Source organism: Cyanistes caeruleus, chromosome 3, assembly GCF_971803275.1.
Source record: "Cyanistes caeruleus chromosome 3, bCyaCae1.hap1.1, whole genome shotgun sequence".
NCBI classification, from domain to species: domain Eukaryota; kingdom Metazoa; phylum Chordata; class Aves; order Passeriformes; family Paridae; genus Cyanistes; species Cyanistes caeruleus.
In genome coordinates, this window is record NC_141703.1 from 74,235,021 (window position 1) to 74,246,707 (window position 11,687).

The 11,687-nt window shown below is 35.9% G+C and overlaps 1 long non-coding RNA gene across 1 annotated transcript; it reads left to right on the top strand.

Moving 5' to 3' along the window:
* The first annotated feature begins 2,602 nt into the window (after positions 1-2,602).
* LOC147654255 (uncharacterized) lies at positions 2,603-8,989 on the top strand. Its single transcript, XR_015284793.1, has 2 exons — positions 2,603-3,152; positions 6,526-8,989. It is a non-coding gene; the product is annotated as an uncharacterized LOC147654255 (long non-coding RNA).
* The last annotated feature ends 2,698 nt before the right edge of the window (positions 8,990-11,687 follow it).

Sequence of the window (11,687 nt, forward strand, 5' to 3'; positions counted from 1 at the left end):
CTTCAAAACATGACCATGCTACTTCATCTCCAAAGAACGATTTTAGCACTCTACTGTTTTAACACGGTTAAGCTGGAAGGCAGTCAAGGGATGTGAGGAAGTAATTTGTTGTACATTTAATGGTGTGAAGTATCCACCAGAGAAAACTCAAAAGATTTTTCTGTTTCCTCACAAAAGTGTCCATGAGTGAGATTCCAATTTCCTAAGTAGTTCTCTGATTAGCTTTTCACAACTCTGTCCTGTGTCAGACAATTGGCAAGAAAACAGAGATCAGGCTTTTGTTGATATTCATGAATATTACACCTTTATCATCATCCCTTTGGTGACGTCTCCCGGATTTGGTGTGAGGGAAGCTTCACAACTGCCGAGCTTATCTTCAGGCACCAGTCCTGTGGTGCTCCGTAAGTGTGCAAGGCTGGAGCTAATCTGCTGCTTAACTCTGCTCCTGTGGGGATGCCGAGGCTGCAGCAGCTTTGCACCAGCTCCGTGGAGCTCAGGCGCTCTGTGCGCCACGAGCTGCCGCGCATCTAAACCATCACTTACCCACTGCTTCCTCAAAGCTCCCCTTGGACCTCCAGCACACAGGAGTCCCTGCATTAGCAGACTCTTCTGTGGCACAGGGTTAAAATGAAGAATGTGTTTCCAGCAATCCCCATCTAGTTCTTAGGAAAAATATGCAAAGCTCAACAGAGCCCTGTTAGAGGAAGTTTTGAGGGGATGCAATGCTAGAGCTGTACTAGACAATTCTCAACACACTGAGGAGTTCAATTAATAACACAATGCTCCTTTATGCAATAAAGCCTTTTCATTTTTTGAGAGAATTCCTGGAACTGAGGGAGCAGATTGAATAACTCGTAACCTGCACTGAATCAGGTATTGCATACTAGAGCTGACCTTCTGTCCTGAAGCTGGTTTAGTATTTGCTTTCCATTAAATGGAGAAAAGCTTCCATAAAACCCCTTGAGACGTCGTTTATGAGACTTCTGTGAGTTGCTGCTTGCTTTCATACCACTATATCTCTCTGGGTCATTAAGTCAATCTTACTAGTTTTCCTTAAATAGATTTTTTCATAAATACAAAGCTCATCACAAAAAATAATGTTTTGTTTATTATTAAAATAAAGCTCCAAGAATAAGTGGCTATATATTTATTTATTTCCTTGAGCAGTATTTAACCATAAAAAAAATTTCATGCCAATTCTTCTGCTTATAAATAGCATTTATACCACCACCATGGAAATTATGTTCAAGAAAACAAATAAGTGGATTTTTTTCTTGTTCGGACAGTAGGAATAGGTGCATGGATTTGTATGTTCGTGAGGCTTTTGTGTGTTGCACTGACAAAGAAATTATTCTTGAATCCACCTGAAAAAAATATTCTTAAATGAAATTCCACACATCCAGTCTTAATGCTAAAGTATTAAGGCTAAACTCACAGTTTATTGAGTGCTCTTAGAGATTTCTCCTATAGATGTAAGGAGAAGTTATTTTAGCATTCAGAAAGAGCAGTATGTACTAAAGTGGGAAAGAGATGGGTTTGCTATGGCTATTACTTGAACACATTTTCTGATTAATTCATTAATGCGTCATTCCTCAAAAATGAAATGACACTTTGCTGCAGTAGTCTGAGAAAATCCTGATAATACTTTAATCTACAATATTTTCAGAAAACTGCTCAAGGTTTTCAGCCAAAATGTTTACCCGATGGAGTTATCTTTTAAAAAAAATTGCGCTAAGTCTGCCTCATAGCACATGTCATGCAGAAAAAAATTCAATATTTTGGTCAATAACTTGGGAGAAAGATAAAAATGTATGATCTTCTACACCAGGTCAGTACAAATCCAGTCTCCTGTGTGAAACCTTCCCACACAGGAAGTGAAAGGAAAGTTTATACGAAGAAGGCAGGTGTAGTGAAATTTTCTCCGGTTTATAGTACTTAAAAGCTTTACCAGTTTTGGAACCAAAAAAATTATTTTTTATATAGTCTATTAAAGAGAACCAAAATCATAAGAGAGACAAAGACAGTAGGATGATACATTTGTTCTTTAAGATGTTGAGTCATGAGGTGCTGTGGTTTGCCCTGAAACACAGTGGTGATCCACTTGCCAAGGGACTTTTTATTGTTTTTTGGGGTTTTTTTTCAGACTGTTTAGTTTGCACTGATCAGACGAGCACGGAGAATTGTGCTTCTATCAATCCAAATAAAATCCCATGCCACAAAAAAGCTGTTGAGAATTATTTTTATCCACCCCTATCCTACCTCTCTACCTCTGTGTCTGAGATCATTATCTGGTGTACTGCAGTGCTGGTGTGCTATTGCTCTGGAGATTCTCAAGGAAGAGTGAAATCCCTGAGGAGAAAGATAATGGTCACCATAACTGCAATGTTTATGGCAGTTTCTAAGATTCAGTAGCATCAGATGGCTGTGTGTGAGGTAAGTGATGCAGGCCAGTGTCACTGGGGAGCCATATGACATTGCAATGACTTCTGAAAAGTCCCCCTGGGCTGGCTGTTAGTTCCCTAACAAAATAATGCTACTCCTCTACAGCACCTAAGGGTCTCCTTTTCTATTGAAATGCTGAAAGAGAAAACAAAGAATTCTGTAGTTTATAGTATTTGTTTAGTTCTAACACAAGATAGCTGTACTAAAGGGATAGAATAAAGAAGCTAGTGATACCGTGAAAATCAGAAAGGCAAAAAGGGAGATTGTGGCAAGCACTGAGCCAGAGGCTGTAATCAATTAGCTGATTGCTGAACTTCAGTCCCCTGCATTACATCTGCCAGCAGCAGTGAAAGATGTACAGCTGAAAATTCCCCCTCACAAAACCACAAAGCTTGTGGAGTTCTAGTCATAAATAGTTTAAAAGGAAAAGGTCTGCTCTAGTATAGATTCCATCACCTTGATAATCAGCAGCCTTTCAGTAGTATCCACTTTATAAATAGAAGATCCTTGGAATAGAGAGATGTGGATGCGGATGTCTGACGTAATAAAGCTCAAACTAATCTCCAGTATTTTATTAAGAAATCATTAGACTGAACTGCTTCAGGTGAAATCTTTCTCCATTGAAGTTAGCAGCAAAATTCCCTCTGACTTCAGACAGCAAGAAGTAAAACCTTTTCAGGACAGTTATTAAGCTGCAGAACAGCTAAAAGGTAAGGAATTAATTTTGATTAAATGGAAATCTATATCTACCTCACAAACATAACTAGAGAAGAGATTCTATTGATTTTTACCTAATTTGTTTTATTTACTGATATGAAGAGTCTTTAAGAGTCCTTTTTTATTTTTGGGCAATAACTACCTATGATTTTTTTTAATTGTACTTTTGCAAAGGTGATTTTAAGAACAAAAAGATAATCTTCTTACAAATGACCAGGTAAATAACCCAACTTTTACTGCAGCAAACTGAAAAATCCTACCTAGAATGTTGCAATGAGCAGTGCTTGGGACGAGTCTTTTGGCAAGTGTTTCTGACTCAGAGTTTAGAGAGGTATGTCTGTCTTCAAGGCTCTCAGTGAGTTATCCCTGTGCTAGGTGGGCCTAGTCTGATTGCTGGGGCAAGTTGTCTGTGTTATGAATTCTATCTGATAGGCTGCTGTCTTTTTGCTGTACTTATATGACTCTTTAATTTTAAAAAACACTTTCAAATAAGCATCAAAAAAGCATCTTGTCAAAAGAGACGGGTAAACAAAAGACTATCATCATAAATACTCAAACAATTTGTGATCAAATGGAAAAATTATACTGATGTCAGGATTTGAGGAGAACAAAGCATTTTATCCTTGTGTACTTCCTCTGAGAAAAGATGTGAACTGGCCACAAAGTCCGTGCAATGGCCTGGTGACAGTCACAAATGTAGATGGTAAGCAGCTCAACTGAAAGAAAGACTTCTGTCCTTGTTGAAAAATTAGGGAAGAAATTGATCAAGAACATAAGGGTAAAAGGCATGAGTGAGTGAGAAAAACCATGCAATAATAGCTCATGACACATATGTAAGGCAAAGGAAAGAACAACAAAATAAAGGCATCAGATTTTAGGAAAGTAGGCTTCAGTAAACAAGAATTGTCTTGTGAAAAAAAAAAAAAATTGAATTCAAGAAATATAGGAGTTACTTAAGGAAGCAATATTAAGGGTATAAATCCAAACTAAATGAGAACAGATACCTTAAGATTTCCTAAATTTTGACCTTTTCAGACAACATCTGAAAAGGTGAAGCTTGGTCACTTCCTTAGGGTAGGGAAGTATTACATAAATGTGATGTTGCAGAATCAAAAATTATGATGGTACACAATAGATTTCAGTCCCAAAGGCTATGCTGATGATAAAAATTCTTCTTTTATCACATAGAAAAGAGGACAAAAACCAACTAAATTGCAGTTTAAAAAAAAAAAGAAGAAAAATAAAATCACTCTAGAATGAATGACATGTTTTTAATACTTTTTCTGAATCACTCTTATTTATAAGGGTGAGAGGCGTTTCAATATTGCAGCAATAAGTAACAATGGGGAAAATTTAAGACTGAGGTTCTAAGTGGGAAGGAACAGGTTAAATACCTATTACTAAATTAGATGTTTTCAGTTAGCTGTGATGCTGTGGTACATGAAGAATAAGCTGATGAAATATCAAAGATGATAGAAGTAGCTCTAAAAAGTCAAAAACAATAGGTGATGATCAAGAATGAATGCAATAGTGATCTTCAAAAGGAATGTGAAACAATTTAAGAAAATTAGATAAACTTTGGTTCCTGGAAGAATGCTAGAACAAATAATCAAACTATTTGTAAGCATCTAAAAAAAACCCCAAGGAAATTAGTCACTGTCAACATGGATTTGTCAAAACAAAATTGTATCAGAATAATCTAATTTCCTTCTGTGAGGGAGAAACTGTGGATAGAAAAGAAGCAGCAGATGTCACACATAGCTTTTAACACTGCCTCATAACAGTCTCATAATTAAGCCAAGGAAGTCTGTTCCGAACAAAACTATGGAAAATGGGCACAGAAAGACTTGAATCACTTTCCTGATAAAGCACTTGCCAATATTTCACTGTTAAATAGGAATGATTCTGTGCAGTATTGTACAGTTTGGGCTCTTTTGCTTTCCTTCGAGACTGGGGAGGAGTAATTGACACGGCTCTTACAAAACCTGCAGAAAAAATCATAAGGTTCAACAAATTGGTTGACCTTGCAGGATCTGTTACATTTGTACTCCGATTCACATGTTTATCACCACTTCAAAACAATACCTCCTTATATATATTAAGCATAAAAATAAGTATGCTCACACTTTGGCTATATTAAATGCACAGGGTTAAAAAACCATATTGTGTTTCCTCTAAAATGTTTGTTACTTTCATGTCTATCATATCTTTCATTATAAATTTGGCCTGTTTCAAAAGTTCTCTTTAAAAATTTTTATAGACCATAATAAAAAAAAAAAGTTGTAATAATTTGAGCAATTTTGAAAAGTACTAAAAAGATTAATATTTCAGTGAGTTTTGATAATTAACAGTGTTATTCTCAAAAAGACTATGAATAGATTATTTTTCATCTTCTCTACCCCATAATATTTGGCTAGATATGTGAATTACATTGTTCATTTTCCTTCCTGAATGAAGAAGCAAAAGTCTTTAGAATAAAGTGAGAATATTTAGAATAATGTTTCTCACTTTAATTAGTAGCATTCATAATTTGAAATGTTGTTTCTCATTTCCATCTTCATTATCTACTTAAAAGTCCCAGCTCCTATAAATATTTTTGAAATTGCATGGAGGAAGATAAAACATACAAGAATGCCAGAAAAAAAAAAAAGAGAAAACCACTTTTTATTTTTTTTTTTGGAAAGGCAGTTTCACTTTTGGAAACCAATTAGCATTTTATTTTTGTATTATTTTTCTGTTTTATAGCTTGCAAAATTTGCATTGCCTGCCAATAGGTGGCACTAAGAATTTCTTCATTACCTCAGTGGTGGTTCTGTTGTCTTTCAATGTTGATGGAGTTATATCCTAGCATATCTCCCATTTCCATTACCTTTGTTTGATTTTGATTTATATTTTATGTTTAACCAAAAAACCACTTTTCTATACAAAAAGAGGTGCTGTATACCCCATAAAATATTAGATTAATGGGCACAGGAGAGATACATTAATAAACTCTAAACAGCCAAAGTTTTTTGCCCAATGGATAAAATATTAATGGGCCCAAATAACCAAATCTGGATATTGCTGATGCACAGCATCTGAAGGGTACACGTAACACTGAAATAAAATGGACAGACTATTGAACTCCAATATAATGTTCATATTTTTCACTTTCATTTAACTTATTTCTTAGAGAAATATTTCAAATGTTGTTCTTAGAATAGTTGAAAGTAAATAGCATTTTCCCATCATGCAGTTTCAATCTTATGGTTATTATTTACCTGGATACATGTGTCTATGACCAATGCTTGATTTTTGGGCACCTGCAATTATCTGTCCTTTACCTGTGAACTCTGATTTCTTTATTACCCTCTATTTCAACTTCAGGGTGGCACCATCGTAACACAAGAAGTGAAAGGATAAAGCAAAGAAGATCTGGTTGGCTGAGTTTCCAATGCAACTCCAAGAAGATTCAAGCCTCTTTTAGCTCACCGGAGGCAAAGGCATACATGCAAAGTTTTCAAAAGACCACAGATTGCAGTGAAAGCTGGATGCTGCCAGCACTAGGTACTTCTCTTCCTCTCCAGTTAAGTAAAACTCAGGTTATGATATGCTTTCAACATTATGCCAATATTGTCATTATGCTAAATTCTTGTGTGAGCCAGACTTTGCAGATGTGTTCCACGAGGTCATTTATGGCTTGTGCTTGTGCTGTGCTTGTGTGTTTGCTTATGTGCTTGTGGCTTGTGCTGGGTTGCAGGCCCAAAACATATCTGTTGTGCTTAACACACAGGAAAAACCATTGTCACTTCAAAGCAGATCTCATTTCTGACAGCAAGATGAAGCCAGTTATTTCAGTAACACAACTTCCAGATCTCAGATCTCATGATTTCTCAAAAAATTTAGTTGAGTCAATTTTTGTCTTTTACACTGTACACTAAAAATCTGCTATTTGGAAGACTCTTCCCACACCAGCTGTCTCTGCCATATCACTGCAGCACTGGCTGTGGTAGGCAGGCTGGGATAGGAAAGGGATGTCAAATGGAGAGGAGACAGACGCGCACATAGGAGAACTGTACTTATCAGTGGTATCTGGCAATTAAAGGTATCCTAATATACACCCATGATTACAGGAATATGGATGTTTCTACCATATTTCCCTGAGATGAATGTATGCTTTGGAATTTTTGGTAAGAAAGAAAGATAGCAGCAATAAAATTAGCACACAAACACCATCTGTGAAAGCCAAAAAGCATCTATAGATCTTCTGCATGCTAGAGGCTATGAGGAGGGATAGAAAAAATCCAGAAAGAGGAAGGAGACAGGGAAATACAGAGCATGGCTGCCCCCCACCTCCCCTCTCAAAAAAAAAGCATGATAAAGCTAAGAAGTAAATATGAATTAATAACTACTGTACAGACCATTCTAACACTGATATGTTACTGCCATACAAATCATAAGCATTTTCCACATGTTGTACAGATCAAATGAATTATTGCCAATTAACACAAAGCATTAGCCTGAGGCACTATCCAGGCATATGTAAAAACTTTATCTATCCTGAAGACACAATTTAAATGGAAAGCCTCCTTGGTTATTGGTAATAAGGCTGCACTCAAAACAAGAAGGGAATATGTTGTGAGTCAGGAGAATGTTGTTGGAAATCTGTAAAACACATCTATTGCCTACAGAAATGAGCAACTAAAAAACCCCTCCAGCTCATGCTACTTGTTCAGTTCCAGTGTTTAAGTCAGTTCTCTGGATTCTTCTGACTCTGCTCAATAAACATCACTTAATATTTCTATTTTCTTCCCGCTGTTCTCTAGTCCAGGTACACACAAGCTGGCAACACCTGTGTTTACATGGGACTACAAAGGTGGGGTCGTCTCAGGCCCTAAAGCGAAACATTGATAGTCCCAGCCATAAGATTCCATCATTTCACCCAACTGCAAAGACTCCAGCTTTCTTGGACTTTTCTCTTTCCAGGGTCACTCACTTTTCCTCCTGTGCTCTGCAATATCAGTAAAGAGCATTATATGACAAGGTCATCTCTGGTGCTGTTGGTTACAAAGTACTCAGTGGAGATGGTCATTGAGGAGGCTTTGTTAAGCAGGTACTTGCTCCCACAACCAGAAAACTTCTCCCTTTTTTTTTTTTCCATTACCCTCCACTCTGCTGGTTTATATTTAATATATCCTCTAAAGACCTCTCAGGTTGTAATTTGATTGCTGCTAGGGAAAAAAAAAAGAAATTGCCCATGAATTGAAAATTCTACTTTCTGCTCTTTCCAGTAGACAGTAGCAGAGAATATTCATCTCTGGAGACTTCTTTTTATTTATTGATGGAAGAAGGTATCCATCTCAGTTCACCATTTCTGTGCCTATACCTTCTCCTTTTTTTTTCATTTTGAGCACTTCATATCCATGCTGTTAACTGTGGATCACAATCTTATATGGTTTTATCCCTGTAATGCCCTGATGAATTGGGAAATGTCACTGTACTGACTTTATAGGCAACACATTAAGCATCAATACATTGTGAGCTCAGACTTATGAAAAAGCCATTCATCATAAATGTGCCAATTCTCTATAGGCATAGGCAAAGTTTGTCCCAAATGCAGGATAACTCAGATATATCTGGCTTTTCCTGGGATGGTTCTGTGACACACTTAAAAATATTGGAAAGAAATTAAATGTTACCTTCTTTTACTATATACTAAGTTAATGTTAAATATCTAGCCATTGCTGTTGATTTAATTGTTTAAATTGTAAATGATGATTTACCCTGATTTTTTTACTAATTATCCCAAATTTGCAATGAAAAATGTAGCAAATAAAGAAATGGAATCTTATTTATTTTTTTTTTTTATCTTAGGCTGACTGATGGAATATCCTTACCTTCATATCTTTCAGTATTTTTTGGATGTGATGTTTCATTTAATATAACATCTCTCATGCTTAAGTATCTCAGAGAGAGTTTAAGAAAATAAAATGACACCACATCTGCCGTAGTGTAGTTCAAGGTATATAGGATTGAAAGGGCAGAGAGGAAAGCATGTTTCCAAAGGACAGCATGGGAAAAAGAGGGATGCATTATCTATCATTTTTACTTCAAAATCTTGTGTTTCAGAACTATGAAGTGCAGCAAATTACACATAAACTCAGCTATTAGTGTTGATATAAGAGATTCTGTTGTGACAACAGTGGAGTAAATAGCATAGGTATATTTTGAATATAAAATTTGATATGTAGTAAATGCCTGCTTAGGAACAAACCTAACGTCATTACAGATTTTGGAAATATTGCTTGACATGTTTGGCAATGCACTGTCAAGATGAATTAGGTCCCACTTTTACTCTCAGAATGAGAGTTGTTGCAAACAACGAGAAAAACTGTCCTGCTCTGTTACGGACTGCAACCCATTGTCTGTGCCTCAAGGGTGGCAAATGAATGGCCCAGGCATAAAGCAGTGTGTAATGTCAAAGGTAAACTGACACTCTGAGCAACACAATTAAAAAGGATTGTTTATTATTGGTCTGAAACACCACAACAGAAATTGTTCCCTCTTGGCTAGGCTTTGGACTCTCCACCCCGAGTAACCTCTCAGCACACATCTGTGCCATGCCTGCATCTATTTCTAGTCAGCTTTATATTTTCTAAATACAGTTTGGGTCTACCACTTTACAGTCTTCATTATGTTTAACACCACAATATCTCAAAAAAAAAAAAAAAAAAAAAAAAGAAAGTGGAAGTAATTTTGACCCTGGGACAGGAAGATAAAAAGTGAGATTCCAGAAAAAACATGAATATTGTGATACACAGTAAAATAAAGTACACAATAAGCAACTGCATAACCTAAATTTAAAATCTATTCTTTAAAGAAAAAGCAAACAAAAAAATCAAACCCAGAAATTAAATACCCCAAAACAAAACAAACAAAACAAAACAAACCAATAAAAAGCAAGAAAAAAACCTAAGGGAAAATTTAGGGACACATCCCTCTCCATACAGCAGATGAGAAAGGTTTAGGAATTGAAAATGGGATTCAAAACAATGATATAAATGATTTAGTCAAAATAGACGTAATAAAAGTTGAAGCATACCTGAAATTCTGTTCCTTCTGAGGAGTTCTAGTATTTATTTCATGGTGTACTAAGATACGCTCATGAAGCTCAGTCAATGGCTCATACAGAGATTTTTTATTTTGGCAGAAATTCACAGAGGAAAATTTAAACTCCCAAAGAGCCTAATTAATTATGAGATTTGCTTCTTGGCAAAAATGACTAATTTATCAGTGCATCCTTGCTCAGAAAAATCATAGGTAACCAGGGGCATCATTTCGTGTTTAGCTGAAACATGAAGATTGGGAACCCGGAGTTGTTTTGATACAGGGTGTTTTGTTGTGCTAGCTCCATGCTGAAGTTTTAATAGTAGTATAACCACAGTAATTACACCGCAACTGCTAATGTGACATAAAACATATAATGGAGAGATTTGTATAGTCTATAGTTAGATGCCAAGGGTGGGTTTTGTCTAATCTAATCTAATCTAATCTAATCTAATCTAATCTAATCTAATCTAATCTAATTTTAGAGCTCTAAAATGTTAATGTCTGTCTTCAAGCTGGTCACCCTTAGATTTTTCAAGAAAGGGAAACAGGTATTCCTTGATATACAGCTGGCCTGTTTCAAATTTCTCCTTTGAGACAGTGCGAACCGTGTCCCAAAAGTCCATCATTCCTCTCCAGGGAGATGAGGGTTTAGCTGGGATGTAGCTGTACATGCTATTATACCAATATGTGATCTACCCACCATGATGTTATTAGGAAATGCCTTGTAAAAAATCCAAACACGTAATAGCAGTAAGTATTTAAGACATTATTCCTTGGAACACTCCTCTAGGCAATATTTATAGTTACTGTGCTGTCAGTCCCTTGGCAACACAAGGTTATGAGAAAGGAAGTGAAGCACAGAGAAGTCTGTGGAGAACAAAATTTTAGTAAATCAGATTTTTTTCTTAACTAATGATTCAGAATCTATTGTCTCAGAAACTCCTCTGATAACTCTTATGATAATTTTAGACTAGTTTGGTTAGACTTGAACCTCACAAAAACGAGGTTCATATGTTCATTTTTGTTCAAGGAAATCTAAGTCTAATGCTAATCATGAAATATCTTTGCAGGGGTGGGATTTGGGAAAATTTCCTCTTATTAACACAAATTAAAATTATGTGCAAGGTTCTGAAAGAAAACACAACTGCTTGTTTTGTAAAACGGTGTCACTGGGACATGAATTATATCTTGTCCATGATAGCTTGATGGAATTTTTTTTTTTAGTAATTGTTTTATCAGCTATATAATTTTTCATTTTTAACTCACTAAGGTCTATGGTGAAATATGAGTTCTGTACATGATGCATGACCTGTATATGTAAATGACAATGGATTATTAATGTTCTTATTTTCTCATTCAAAGCTGAACATATTTTTTAAAAAATCAATGAAATATCCTAAAATGTTGTCAGACATAAACGACTTCACAGTTGTTGTAAT